This window comes from Thalassophryne amazonica, chromosome 17 (assembly GCF_902500255.1).
Source record: "Thalassophryne amazonica chromosome 17, fThaAma1.1, whole genome shotgun sequence".
NCBI lineage: Eukaryota > Metazoa > Chordata > Actinopteri > Batrachoidiformes > Batrachoididae > Thalassophryne > Thalassophryne amazonica.
In genome coordinates, this window is record NC_047119.1 from 56,281,758 (window position 1) to 56,296,350 (window position 14,593).

General features: G+C 50.8%; 1 protein-coding gene across 1 annotated transcript in view; it reads right to left on the reverse strand.

The window, feature by feature from the left end:
• c7b (complement component 7b) overlaps positions 1–14,593 on the reverse strand; it is a 58,366-nt gene that overhangs the window by 43,011 nt on the left and 762 nt on the right. The gene's annotated exons all lie outside the window — the stretch shown is intronic.

Sequence of the window (14,593 nt, forward strand, 5' to 3'; positions counted from 1 at the left end):
TATATATTTAAAAAGTATTATCCATGTCAGTTTTACTTAATAGTATGTGCCTACATGTAATATGAATGATTAAAACAACACTTCCTCCAACTGACTCTCATTCAACAGTGCATTTCCACCGACAGGAGGAGAAAACGTATGTTCCTCGTCTTGGGCGATCATTCAAGCGCCCTTGAAGTGCAGCGAAATAACCAATCGTATGTAGTTACTAGGGAAAATGAATAAATATTTGGCAAATCAACACTGCCAAAATTAATGGCTTTGGGGCGCCGGAATTTTAGCCCTTACTACAAAAATGCGGGAACGTTAGATTACAGTCAGTGATATACGTGACGCTGCAGCTGTCAGTCAGTCAGGAAGAGACGATGGTGATGACGACGTTTGGGTTATATTTATTTATTTTATTTTGTCTCCGTGTGTTTTGCTGGAGTAAGTTGAAGAACTCTTCGGAGGTTTAAAACGGGACAAAACTCGTCAAATCAATGACACCAAAGTTTGGCGGGGATCCTTTTGGAGGTGCGCACATCAGATCTTTCTCGTGGTTTAACGACAATTGCACATCCCGGTTGGAGGAGAGACGTTTGTCTGACTCGTTATAAACCGTGTCAGGCTTCATTCACACTGTCAGCGCGCACACGTCACGGAGGCTGCTGATCTGCGCGGATGGAAAGGAGCGCGTCCACCTCTTCAGGTGAGCTGACGAGCTGCTCGGATTTATTCCCGAATGTTGCTCCTGGTGTGAAAACGAGGGTGAAAATTTAAGATAAAACAAATGAGTGATGTTTTTTTGTTTGTTTTAGGGGATCAAAGCTGTGATCTTTATTGGGACAGCAGACCAGTTATAATGGTAATAGGGAAGGCCGGGGCTCTTTGTAACAGTGTTCAAAGCTGCAGCCATGCTGGTATTTTGATTTCACTTTACACATTATGAGGATCAGTTCACAGAAGTGAAATATTCTTTGGAGTATTCCACACTCTAAAACAAATTATTTGCTCAATTTAAAAACAAAACAAAAGCCTAAAATAGCAATTTGCATGTTTTTTAAAGAAATTCTAACTCAGCCACTGAGTTCACACAAGACACTTATAGTCAGACAAACCCAAGTTTAGCAACGCATTTAATTAAGTGGTTTTATATACTTAATTTGCTTCGTCCTCTACACTGTTAATTAATTTTAACCAATTTAATTTAAAGGTTTTGGTGTTATTAGTTATGTTGGGAAGGTGTCGTAGCACGGACCCACAACAGGGGGCGCAAATGAACGGACAATGAGTAAGCCAAAAGGTAACAATTTAATGTTGTGATAATACACAACGAAATGTGCAGTAATCTTCACAGTCAATAAACACCAGGTGACGTGTGGGCAGGCTTGAAGATAGAAGACCCCTGACGAGAGAGAAGCCGCGTCCCACACGGCTTCCACCACCAACGGTCTGAAGAACACCGGAGCCGCCAAGTCCCGAGTCCCCAGGTGGCCTCTGTCTTCGGCTGTCGACCCTGGTACTGCTGGCAGAAAGCAGAGATATGATGTGTGAGTGTGAGTCCACACACTCAGTAATTCACAGTCCAAACACAGTTAGGAGGGAGCACCTCCACCTCCAAATCACACACACTCGTGCAGCTCCTGGTCAACCACTTATCTGAGATGGGGTGTGAGGTGAAGCCGTCGCTGTCACACCAAACGCCAATCCTCCAGATAAGGCCACACTCCAGGAAAACGGCTGCAATAGAAGTTCAAGTTATTACACACACAGTGTTAGTCAGCAGAGAAATTACCTTGGTACTGGTAGTCAATTTCTCGGCGATGAGGTGGAGTTGCAGTCCGGCTTTTATGGTGGTGATGATGATGAACGAGTGACAGCTGGTGCAGAGGATGAATGACAGCTGTCACTTCTTCTAGGTCTGGCGCCCTCTCGTGCTTGGAGCCCGCACTCCAAGCAGGGCGCCCTCTGGTGGTGGTGGGCCAGCAGTACCACCTCTTCAGCGGCCCGCACAAGTTAGTTCTTTAGTTTGCCTCCATTCCACTCAGTAATGTTCATGCAAAATATTACCTTAATTTTCTCTCTCTCTCTCTCGCACACACACACACACACACACACACACACACACACACACACACACACAAACATTTTCTCTCTCTCTCTCTCACACACACACACAAACATTTTTTCTCTCTCTCTCTCTCTCTCTCTCTCTCTCACACACACACACACACACACACACACACACACACACACACACACACACACACACACACACATTTTTCTCTCTCTCTCTCTCTCTCTCTCTCTCTCTCTCTCTCACACACACACACACAAACATTTTCTCTCTCTCTCTCTGAAGGTGGTGTGAACATTGTCGTATGTACATAATGTTCTTTTGTCAATTGAAGAATTTTTCCATATTTTGAAAGAGTGTAAATTTGGTGATATTTTCTATTTGTTAAGGTCGGTGTCATTGTGAACCCCAGGATCTGTTTGTCTGAAGATAATGGCAGTTCAGTACAGTTTGGTGTATTACGTGTGTAATTGGTGTCAAATGGTGAAATGTTCTTTGCTCAAGAACTTGAGTGTTGTATTTGATACTGTTCCTTTCCAAAGTAGAAATGGGGCCTAATATAGCTGTAAATGGTTAACTTTATCTGTAAAACTGCTGATTTTGAGAAGGACATGAAATGATTATTGTGGAATTGTAGTAATTTTCTGACTGTTCACTTGAATGCCTGTACTGGACAAGGCAAGGGAATCTATTGGCACAGCAGCACCACCAAGACTGTTTTTCACCAGCCGCCACTGACTGCTCTTATAGACAGAGAGTAGACTTTGATGAATCTGCATGCGCAGCAGTCAGTGCGTGCGGGAGAAAAAAAAAGAGCTTGAGTATCGATCTTTTTACACGAGGATCGTTCAATATCAATACCAGCGTCGGTATCGATATTATTGATATTAGGATCAATCCGCCCACCTCTGTCTTTTAGGTCCCAGTGACATTGAAAAAAATAAGAATCGACAGAAGAAAGTTCATTTGTAGTTGTAAACATGTTTTTAAATCACTTTTTGTCTCATCCACGACATTATTTCTCTCTCCTACAGTCTCAGTTACAGTTACATGCACACAACCAATTATGCAAATTAGGCGATGACATCATTTACACTGTAACACTGAAGGAATATGCACTTGTGTTTGATGCGGTTTCCAAAGAAATGTGTGAACTGTTCAAGTCGAATTGCTTTAATGGAAATATGTCTGTATCATGTGTAACTGACATTGCTGTTGGGAAAACTTGTTTTACATCGAGCGCTCGTAAAAATAACAAAAGAATTCGTGCCCTATTTCAATATATAATATCTGTGCCCATTGTAATGTTTTACTGGCGAAACTTTGTAAATAATAATATCTGGAACCAGAGCTGGTCCAGCCTCCAAAAACTTATGATAAATAACAAAATGAAAGATGTTGTTGTGTGGGCCGCTGAAGAGGAGGTACTGCTGGCCCACCACCACAAGATGGCGCCCTGCTTGAAGTGCGGGCTTAAAGCACGAGAGGGCGTTGGCTTTGCTGGAGGTGACAGCTGTCATCAATCAACACAAGCTGTCACCCATCACCACCACTACAAAGACCGGACTGCAACACCACCTCCTCGCCGAGAAATCAACTACCATTCAGGTAATTTCTCTGCTGCCTGACACTGTGTGTCTTTAACTTGAACTTCTATTTGCAGCCGTTTTCCTGGAGTGTTTCCTTATCTGGAGGATTGGCGTTTGGTGTGACAGCGACGGCTTCGCCTCACACCCCAACTCAGATAAGTGGTTGACCAGGAGCTGCACGAGTGTGTGTGATTGGAGGTGGAGGTTTTCCCTCCTTTACTTACTACAGACTGTGGGATTACTGAGTGTGCGAACTCACACTCATCTGGACTGTCTCTGTTCTCTGCCAGCAGTACCGGGTCTGACTGCTGAAGACAGCGGCCACCTGGGGCGCAGGGCTTGGCGGCTCCAGTGTTCTTCAGCTCCGTTGGTGGTGGAAGCTGTGTGGGGATCCAGCTCTTCTCTCTCCAGGCGTCTTCTATCGTCGAGCCTGCCCACACGTCACCTGGTGTATGATTGACAGTCCACCATATTGTTATTGTCTGTACGTTGTTGTGTGATTCACAACATTAAATTGTTACTTTTTGGCTTATCCATTGTCCGTTCATTAACGCCCCCTGTTGTGGGTCCGTGTCACGTCACTTTCACAACAGGATTTCTCGGCCAGCGTCATGGATCCCGAGGGGTGTCAACCATCGCTTGAACAGCCAATGGGAGAGCGAGGTGCACAGGCAGGAGGCGTGTTGGGTGAGCTGCAGCACATCTTAACCGCCTTTGCCGCTCGGTTGGACTTAGTTACCGAGCAGAGCAGTGTTCTCAATCGCAGGATAGAGGCTCTCACCGCCCAGGTGGAAGCGCGTGCTCAGGGCGCTGCTGCAGCACCTCCTCCTGCTGACCGTGTGCCAGAAACAGACATTCCGCTGGTCGTTCAACGACCCCCCCCCCACCTTCCCCTGAAGCATACATAAGCCCTCCGGAGCCGTACGGAGGCTGTGTGGAGACGTGCGCGGACTTCTTGATGCAGTGCTCGCTCGTCTTTTCACAGCGTCCCGTCATGTACGCGTCAGACGCCAGCCGGGTGGCTTACGTTATAAACTTGCTTCGAGGAGAGGCACGCGCCTGGGCTACGGCGCTTTGGGAGCAGAATTCACGGCTCCTAACGGTTTATACTGAGTTTGTGAGGGAGTTCCGACAGGTGTTCGACCACCCTCATAGAGGCGAGACCGCTTCAAGCGTGCTGCTGTCGATACGACAGGGGCGTCGGAGCACAGTGAAGTATGCAGTCGACTTCCGCATCGCGGCAGCGCGAGCCGGCTGGAATGCTGTTGCGCTCTGCGCCGCCTTTGTAAACGGACTGTCTCTGGTCCTCAAGGAGCACCTGGTGGCGAAGGATGAGCCGCGGGATTTAGATGGGCTTATCGACCTGGTTATACGGTTAGACAACCGATTAACAGAACACCGACGGGAGCGAGACAAAGGGCGTGGTCAGGCACAAGCCGTCCCTCTTCCTCCCGGGTCTGAAAGGGAGCCGACTTCCCCACGCTCCACTGCCAGGACTCTCCACGTGACAACAGCTCCCCCTGCTGACGTTGCTATGGAAACGAGCAGGGCCAAAAAACGATCAGATCAGAGACAAAGGAGGCTGATCCGTGGAGAGTGTTTTCTCTGCAGCTCTACTGAGCACACACAGAGAGAATGCCCCAAACGATCAAAACAGCAGCACTCGTCCTTAGAGACTGGGCTAAGGGTGGGTCACAATACCCACGCGGGAGACCCCGTAAATCTGCACGAATCCCAGTCACGATCCTGAGTGAGGATTTAACCCTTCACGCCCCAGCACTGGTGACACGGGGTCGGAGGGGAATCTGCTGGATAGCAGATGGGCAAAGGAGGTTGGGCTCCCTCTAGTGGCCTTACCGTCACCATTGTCGGTGCGGGCACTAGATGGCACCCTTCTTCCACTAATCACACACAGACTCAGCCAGTGACATTGGTGGTGTCTGGGAATCACAGGGAGGAGATTGTGTTTTATGTAACACCTTCTACCTCCCGAGTGATTTTGGGTTTTCCATGGGTGTTAAAACACAATCCCCGGATTGATTGGCCGTCTGGGGTTGTGGTTCAGGGGGCGAAACCTGCCCACCGGGAGTGTTTAGGATCCTCGGTTCCACCCGGTGTGACAGCTAAGGAGGAGGTTTTAGTCCCCCCCAATCTGGCGGCGGTGCCAGCCGAATACCACGACCTTGCTGACGTCTTCAGCAAGGATCTGGCACTCACGCTGCCCCCGCACTGTCCGTATGATTGTGCCATTGATTTGATACCGGGCGCTGAGTACCCGTCCAGCAGGCTGTACAACCTCTCACATCCGGAACGCGAATCAATGGAGACCTACATCCGGGACTCGTTAGCTGCCGGGCTGATCCGGAACTCCACCTCCCCGATGGGTGCTGGTTTCTTTTTTGTGGGCAAGAAGGACGGCGGACTCCGTCCATGCATTGATTACAGAGGGCTGAACGAGATCACGGTTCGAAACCGATACCCGTTACCTCTGTTGGATTCAGTGTTCACGCCCCTGCATGGAGCCCAAATTTTCACGAAATTGGATCTTAGGAATGCTTATCACCTGGTTCGGATCCGGGAAGAGGAGGTACTGCTGGCCCACCACCACAAGATGGCGCCCTGCTTGAAGTGCGGGCTTCAAGCACGAGAGGGCGTCGGCTTTGCTGGAGGTGACAGCTGTCGTCAATCAACACAAGCTGTCACCCATCACCACCACTACAAAGACCGGACTGCAACTCCACCTCCTCGCCGAGAAATCAACTACCATTCAGGTAATTTCTCTGCTGCCTGACACTGTGTGTGTTTAACTTGAACTTCTATTTGCAGCCGTTTTCCTGGAGTGTTTCCTTATCCTTATCCTTATCTTCGCCTCACACCCCAACTCAGATAAGTGGTTTGACCAGGAGCTGCACGAGTGTGGTGTGATTGGAGGTGGAGGTTTTCCCTCCTTTACTTACTACAGACTGTGGGATTACTGAGTGTGCGAACTCACACTCATCTGGACTGTCTCTGTTCTCTGCCAGCAGTACTGGGTCTGACTGCTGAAGACAGCGGCCACCTGGGGCACAGGGCTTGGCGGCTCCGGTGTTCTTCAGCTCCGTTGGTGGTGGAAAGGCTGTGTGGGGATCCAGCTCTTCTCTCTCCAGGCGTCTTCTATCGTCGAGCCTGCCCACACGTCACCTGGTGTATGATTGACAGTCCACCATATTGTATTGTCTGTACGTTGTTGTGCGATTCACAACATTAAATTGTTACTTTTTGGCTTATCTATTGTCCGTTCATTAACGCCCCCTGTTGTGGGTCCGTGTCACGTCACTTTCACACAGATGTAGCGTTTAAACTTTTGCATAGAATTTACCTCACTAATCAATATATGGTAAAATTTCTCAAAACTATTGATCCCAGCTGTTCTTTTTGCAAAAAAAACTCCTGAAACTATTAGTCACCTTTTCTGGAACTGTCCAATCACAAAAATCTTTTGGAAAGATTGTCAGCAATTTATCAGTACATTTGATTCTGCTTTTTATTAAAATTTGAACATGTAATTTTTGGTATTCACACGAATCTCCCCAGAAACAAAAAGATTTGTTGTGTGGGCCGCTGAAGAGGAGGTACTGCTGGCCCACCACCACCAGAGGGCGCCCTGCTTGGAGTGCGGGCTCCAAGCACGAGAGGGCGCCAGACCCAGAAGAAGTGACAGCTGTCACTCATCCTCTGCACCAGCTGTCACTCGTTCATCATCGCCACCATAAAAGCCGGACTGCAACTCCACCTCCCCGCCGAGAAATCGACTACCATTACCAAGGTAATTTCTCTGTGAACTTAAGACTGTATATCTGTCTAAACTCTTCTTTGCAGCCGTTTTCCTGTCGGTGAGACTCGTCTGTGGAGGTGGCGTTTGAGGTGTTCAGCGACGGCTTCGCAACACCTCCCACCCAGATAAGTGCTCAAACAGGAGCTGCACGAGTGTGTGCTTGGAGGTGGAGGCGCTTCCTCCCTCGTTAACTGTGGATTTACTGAGTGTGCGGACTCACACTCACTCATCATATTTCTGCTTTCTGCCAGCAGTACCAGGGTCGACAGCCGAAGACAGAGGCCACCTGGGGACTCGGGACTTGGCGGCTCCGGTGTTCTTCAGACCGTTGGTGGTGGAAGCCGTGTGGGACGCAGCTTCTCTCTCGTCGGGGGTCTTCTATCTTCGAGCCTGCCCACACGTCACCTGGTGTTAAATTGACTGTGCAGATTATAGTACGTTTCGTTGTGTATTATCGCAACATTAAATTGTTACCTTTTGGCTTATTCATTGTCCGTTCATTTGCGCCCCCTGTTGTGGGTCCGTGCTACGACACCTTCCCAACAGGATTTCTCGGCCATCGTCATGGATTCCGAGGGGCGTCAACCCGAGCTTGAATGGCCAATGGAAGAGCCAGGAGCGCAGGCGTCAGCGGGAGGCGTGTTGAGTGAGCTGCAGCAGATCTTAACCGCCTTCACGGCTCGGTTAGATTTAGTGACCGAGCAGAATGTCCTCCTTCATCGGAGGGTGGAGGCTCTCACCGCCAGGGTGGAAGCGCGCTACCAGGGCGCTGCTGCAGCCACTCCTCTGGCTGGTCCTGGGCCTGTATCAGACGTTCCACTGGTCGTTCAACGAACCCCCCCCACCGTCCCCTGAAGCATACATAAGCCCTCCGGAACCGTACGGGGGCTGTGTCGAGACGTGCGCGGACTTCCTCATGCAGTGTTCGCTCGTCTTTTCACAGCGCCCTGTCATGTACGCATCAGACGCTAGCCGGGTGGCTTATGTTATTAATTTGCTTCGAGGAGAGGCACGCGCATGGGCTACGGCGCTTTGGGAGCAGAATTCACGGCTCCTAACGTCTTATGCTGGGTTTGTACGGGAGTTCAAACAAGTGTTTGATCATCCCAACAGAGGCGAGACCGCTTCGAACGTGCTGCTGTTGATGAGACAGGGGCGCCGTAGCGCAGCCGAGTATGCAGTCGACTTCCGCATCGCGGCAGCGAGGTCCGGCTGGAATAACGTTGCGCTCCGCGCCGCCTTTGTAAACGGACTGTCCCCGGTCCTTAAGGAGCACCTACTGGCTAAGGAGGAACCAGCGGGATTTTGACGGGCTTGTCGATTTAGTTATACGCTTAGACAACCGTTTAAACGAGCATCGTCGGGAGCAGGCCGGGGGGCATGACCGGGCACGAGCCGTCCCTCCCCCTCCGGTTCCGACAAGGTGACGTCGTCCCCACGCTTCACTGCCAGAGAGCTCCGTGTGGCTACAGCTCCCCCTGCTGAGGAGGCTATGGACACGAGCAGGGCCAAAATTAAGATCAATATCAGACAAAGGAGGCTGGCCCGCGGGGAGTGTTTTGTCTGCGGCTCTTGCGAGCACATGCAGAAGGGACTGCCCCAAACGGTCAAACTACAATGCCTGTCCTTAGAAACTGGGCTAAGGGTGGGCCATAACCAAACACGCGGGAAAACCCCGCAAATCTGCACGAATCCCAGTAACAATCCTTTGTGGGGATTAACCCTTCACGGCCCCAGCACTGGTAGACACGGGTCTGAGGGAATCTGCTGGACAGCAGATGGGTAAAGGAAGTAGGGCTCCCTCTGGTGGCTCTGCCGACACCATTGCGGGTGCGAGCACTAGATGGCACCCTGCTTCCAATATCACACATCAGACACAACCAGTGACTTTGGTTGTGTCTGGGAATCACAGGGAGGAGATAGTGTTCCATGTAACACCTTCTACCTCCCGAGTGATTTTGGGCTTTCCATGGATGGTGAAGCACAATCCCCTGATAGATTGGCCGTCCGGGGTTGTCACGCAGTGGAGCGAAACCTGCCACCGGGAGTGTTTAGGATCCTCGGTCCCTCCCGGCACTACGGCTAATGAGGAGGTCAAAGTCCCCCCCAATCTATCGGCGGTGCCAAAGGAGTACCATGATCTTGCTGACGTTTTCAGCAAGGATCTGGCGCTCACTCTTCCCCCGCACCGACCGTATGATTGTGCCATCGATTTGGTCCCGGGCGCTGAGTACCCGTCCAGTAGGTTGTACAACCTCTCACGTCCGGAACGCGAATCAATGGAGACCTACATCCGGGACTCCTTAGCTGCTGGGCTGATCCGGAACTCCACCTCCCCGATGGGTGCTGGTTTCTTTTTTGTGGGTAAAAAAGACGGCGGACTCCGTCCATGCATTGATTACAGAGGGCTGAACGAGATCACGGTTCGCAACCGATACCCGTTACCTCTGTTGGATTCAGTGTTCACGCACCTGCATGGAGCCCAAATTTTCACTAAATTGGATCTTAGAAACGCGTACCACCTGGTTCGGATCCGGAAGGGAGACGAATGGAAGACGGCATTCAACACCCCGTTAGGTCATTTGAGTACCTGGTCATGCCGTTCGGCCTCACTAACGCCCCCGCGACGTTCCAAGCTTTGGTAAATGACGTCTTGCGGGACTTCCTGCATCGGTTCGTCTTCGTATATCTGGACGATATACTCATCTTTTCCCCGGACCCTGAGACCCATGTCCAGCATGTATGTCAGGTCCTACAGCGGTTGTTGGAGAACCGGCTGTTTGTGAAGGGCGAGAAGTGCGAGTTCCACCGCACTTCTTTGTCCTTCCTGGGGTTCATCATCTCCTCCAACTCCGTCGCCCCTGATCCGGCTAAGGTTGCGGCGGTGAGAGATTGGCCCCAATCAACAAGCCGCAGGAAACTACAGCAGTTCCTAGGCCTTGCAAATTTCTACAGGAGGTTCATTAAAGGTTACAGTCAGGTAGTTAGCCCCCTGACTGCCCTGACCTCCACCAAGGTCCCCTTCGCCTGGTCGGATCGGTGCGAAGCCGCGTTCCAGGAGTTGAAACGCCGGTTCTCGACTGCACCAGTTCTGGTGCAGCCTGATCCTGATCGCCAGTACATAGTAGAAGTGGACGCCTCTGACTCAGGGATAGGAGCTGTGCTGTCCCAGAGCGTGGAGGTTGATAAGGTTCTCCATCCTTGTGCCTTTTATTCCCGGAGGTTGACCCCCGCTGAACGGAACTATGACGTCGGCAATCGGGAACTTCTTGCGGTGAAGGAGGCTCTTGAAGTAGTGGAGACACCTGCTGGAGGGGGGCATCGTTGCCCTTCACGGTTTTCACGGACCATCGGAACCTGGAGTACATCCGGACCGCCAAGCGGCTGAACCCCAGGCAAGCCCGCTGGTCTCTGTTCTTCGGGCGCTTTGACTTCCATATCACGTATCGCCCCGGGACCAAGAACCAAAAACCAGATGCATTGTCCCGGGTGCACGAAGAAGAAGCCAAAGCGGGGCTGTCGAACCCACCGAGACCATCATCCCCCGAGTCCACTGTCGTGGCCACCCTCACCTGGGACGTGGAGAAGACCGTCCAGGAGGCCCTGACAAGGAGCCCGGACCCGGGGACTGGCCCCAAGAACCGACTGTACGTCCCCCAGAGGCAAGAGCTGCCGTATTGGACTTCTGTCACGGGTCCAAGCTGTCCTGTCATCCCGGAGTGCGTAGGACCGTGGCAGTAGTCCAGCAGCGCTTCTGGTGGGCGTCCCTGGAAACCGACGTCCGGGACTACGTCCAGGCTGTACCATCTGCACCAGGGGCAAGGCAGACCATCGGAGGACGACGGGCCTCCTTCAACACCTGCCAGTGCCTCATCGCCGCTGGTCTCACATCGTCCTGGATTTCATCACGGGCCTCCCGCCGTCCCAGGGCAAACACACGTGATTCTCACGATAGTGGACCGGTTCTCCAGGCGGCCCACTTCGGGGCCCTCCCGAAGCTCCCGACAGCCCAGGAGATGGCAGAACCTCCTGGTCCACCACGTCATGGCGGCTGCATGGATACCATCGGACGTTGTATCAGATCGTGGTCCCAGTTCTCTTCACAGGTGTGGAAGAGTTTCTGCAAGGAGCTGGGGGCCACCGTGAGTCTCTCGTCCGGGTACCACCCCCCAGGACCAACGGCCATGCAGAGCGGGCCAACCAGGAGTTGGAGCAGGCCCTTCGGTGTGTCACCTCCGCGCAATCCGGCGGCCTGGAGTCACCATCTGGCCTGGATCGAGTATGCCCACAACAGCCAAGTTTCGTCCTGCTACCGGCCTCCTCCCCTTTTGAGGCATGTTTGGGGTACCAGCCCCCATTGTTCCCACTGGTGGAGGGAGAGGTCGGTGTGCCCTCGGTCCAGGCCCACCTCAGGAGTGTGCCGCCGGGTGTGGCGGACCGCCCGCTCGCCCTATTACAGGCCCAGACGAGGGCTAAGACCCATGCCCGACCGCCGACGTTCCCGGCCCCACATACCGGCCCGGGCAGGAGGTGTGGCTTTCAACAAAGGACATCCCCCTTTGTGTGGACTTCCCTAAGTTAAAGGACAGGTACATTGGACCATTTCACATCCTCAAGATCATCAACCCGGCCGCAGTGAAGCTCCGACTCCTGGCTTCACTGCGGATCCACCCTGTATTCCACGTGTCCCGCATCAAAGCCATACCGCACCTCGCCCCTCTGTGCACCTGGACCTAACGCCGCCTCCTGCCCGGCTCATCGACGGGGAGCCTGCTTGGACGGTCCGCAGGCTCCTGGACGTCCGTCGTAAGGGCAGGGGGTTCCAATACCTGGTGGACTGGGAGGGGTATGGACCTGAAGAACGCTCCTGGGTGAGGAGGAGCTTCATCCTGGACCCGGCCCTCCTGGCCGAGTTCTACGCAAGACACCCGGACAAGCCTGGTCGGGCGCCAGGCGGCGCCTGTTGAGGGGGGGGGTCCTGTTGTGTGGGCCGCTGAAGAGGAGGTACTGCTGGCCCACCACCACCAGAGGGCGCCCTGCTTGGAGTGCAGGCTCCAAGCACGAGAGGGCGCCAGACCCAGAAGAAGTGACAGCGGTCACTCATCCTCTGCACCAGCTGTCACTCGTTCATCATCACCACCATAAAAGCCAGACTGCAACTTACCACCTCCCCGCCGAGAAATTGACTACATTACCAAGGTAATTTCTCTGTGAACTTAAGACTGTATATCTGTCTAAACTCTTCTTTGCAGCCGTTTTCCTGTCGTGAGACTCGTCTGTGGAGGTGGCGTTTGAGGTGTTCAGCGACGGCTTCGCAACACCTCCCACCCAGATAAGTGCTCAAACAGGAGCTGCACGAGTGTGTGCTTGGAGGTGGAGGCGCTTCCCCCTCCCTCGTTAACTGTGGATTTACTGAGTGTGCGGACTCACACTCACTCATCATATTTCTGCTTTCTGCCAGCAGTACCAGGGTCGACAGCCGAAGACAGAGGCCACCTGGGACTCGGGACTTGGCGGCTCCGGTGTTCTTCAGACCGTGGTGGTGGAAGCCAAGTGGGACGCAGCTTCTCTCTCGCGGGGGTCTTCTATCTTCGAGCCTGCCCACACGTCACCTGGTGTTAAATTGACTGTGCAGATTATAGTACGTTTCGTTGTGTATTATCGCAACATTAAATTGTTACCTTTTGGCTTATTCATTGTCCGTTCATTTGCGCCCCCTGTTGTGGGTCCGTGCTACGACACCTTCCCACAAGATTGTCTTAAAACTTAATTGTTGTTTTTTTCAAATTCTACATACACAAATGTACATTTTCAAACACAACTTTATTTTTCCCTGTTGTTATAAAAGAAGTTGAAATGTATTTGTCTTCCATAGCAAAGAGCTCAAATCAAAAAGCAATCTTTACATATAATAACTGCTTGTCACTTAACATATTCAACATTTCTTGATCTCATATATTGTATAGACATTTTCTTTTGTATTTTTCTAATTTTGTTACAGAAAATGTATGTAATATATAATTGCTTTTTGCCTTTTGCCTCCCCCCCCCCCCCCCCCCCCCCCGGTATTCTGATGTTCATGTACATTTTACTTTAAATATTACAATAATAATTAAAAATAAAATAAAAAGGACAGCCAATACACCCCTTTCCATTCTGGGCTTGGTTACCCATGATTCCTAGCCTGCCTCCATATTGTAGGGCATAAAACGTAAACTGACCGTGAAGCGCCACTTATCTGTAAATTAAGACAGTGGTTAAATCATGGTGGGTGTACAAACTGTTGAAATGCAAGAAAGAGATCATGAAGGTTTTTGCTATTCCAACAGTCTTTAGACATCAAGGATTAAGGACGGAGGCGTTTTCTAGCGAGTAACACCAGCTGTAGTTAGCTCAGCTCAACAGAGCTAATTTAAAACCATGACCTGAGCAATAGCGTTAAAAAAGTGCTCTGAATGATAATTCTGGAATGAGTAAAGTATATAAGATGCAATAATATAGTGATTGCTCTTAAGCAGTGATCTTTGGCCATTTGTTCCTCTATTTATAGTTTAATTTTGTGGACTCTGACTGTTTCGGGGGGGTTTTCTTCATCCATTTGTGATCATCAGAAACGTTCTCAAAATTAATTTAGTTTTGAAATAGCTATAGCGATATCTTGAAATTTAGCTTGATTTACTTTAAAGATGCCCCAAATATAGCGTAGTGAAGGCCTCGCTAACTCGGCTAACAGGCCAGCCCGCTAACCGAGCCCAAACCTTAATATAAATTTCATCAAAATAATAAAAATTACACAGCAGTTTATCTAAAAGAGCAGACAAAGTGATTTTATTCCTCAGGCTTTCATTGTGGTTGTGGGTTTGTAATGTGATGCGTTCACGTGACTCACGACCACAGACTGTCTGCTTGCAGCCCACCTAAGAAAAAAAGGCTTATTTGAGCTGGTAATCTATGTTGAGGATATAAAAACTGAACATTGCCTGTAAAGACCATCCTTTTCATAACTTTAAATATTTTTATCATGAACAAAAAAATAACTGCAGTCAGGAGCTTCTACATGGAGCGACGCCATTAAACGCCTTTAGCTTCTCCTTGCAGCAAACAAATGATGCTTCATCCAAAGAATCACCG